We start from the raw sequence: 987 nt of genomic DNA, 5'->3' as shown, positions 1-987 counted from the left end.
TCGAGGCCAGCCTGGTCTACAAAGGGAGTTCCAGGACAGGCTCCAAAGCTACAGAGAAACCCTGTCTCGAAAAACCAAAAATAAAATAAAATAAAATAAAATAGATATAAAAAGGGTCTGTAGAAACATTACAGGTTGCCAGCACTAAGCCGTTGCCACATCTGGTTCCAAACCACTGCAGTCTCTGGTGGTTGCCCTAAACCTGAAGGAAGACACAATCCTCATTCTGATTCAGCCCCTCTGCTCTGATTTCCTTCTCGGTCTGTTTCCTTTTCAGCTTGTCCCCAAAACCAGAAACAGTCGGCTTGGGAGGCAATCCACTCCCTAGCAACCACAGGACCCATATTCCAGACTGGAGGTAGCAGCCCATTAGAATAGTTTGAACAAGACAGCTTGGTTGTACATATTTATTCTCCCCCCCCCCCATTTTGTTTTAATTTTTGAGATAGTGCCTTATTCTGTAGCTTTTGCTAGCCTGGAATCCACCATGTTATTCAGGCTGGCTTCAAACTCACAGAGATTCCCCTGCCTCTGCCTCCCAAACGCTGGGAGGCAGGGCTACCATCTCCGGTTGTCCCGGTTTTTTTTTGTTCTTCTCCTGTGGAATCCTAGAGCTGCCATCTGCACCCCAAAAACTGGTACTTAAGAGGCTGATCTTTTCACTTTTCCTGGTGTGGTCACACTGAATAAATTTCCTTTTCTGTCTCTCTGATTGCTAGACTTTTTGAAGATTTATTTTTATGTGTATAGTGTTTCCCCTGTGTCTATGTCTTTGCACCAGATGTATGCGGTGCCCACAGAGGCCTGAAGAGGGCATCAGATCCCCTGGAACTAGAGTTATAAATGATCATGTGGGTGCTGGTAACAGAACCTGAATCCTCTGGAAGAGAAGCCAGTGCTCTTGACCGCTGAGACATCTCTCCAGAAATGATGTGAATGTTTCTTGTAGAGGTTTTGATGTAGAGATTTTTATTTATTAAGTGTGTG

This window comes from Microtus ochrogaster, unplaced genomic scaffold, assembly GCF_000317375.1.
Source record: "Microtus ochrogaster isolate Prairie Vole_2 unplaced genomic scaffold, MicOch1.0 UNK1, whole genome shotgun sequence".
In the NCBI taxonomy this organism is placed as follows: Eukaryota; Metazoa; Chordata; class Mammalia; order Rodentia; family Cricetidae; genus Microtus; species Microtus ochrogaster.
This window is presented reverse-complemented; position numbering follows the sequence as displayed.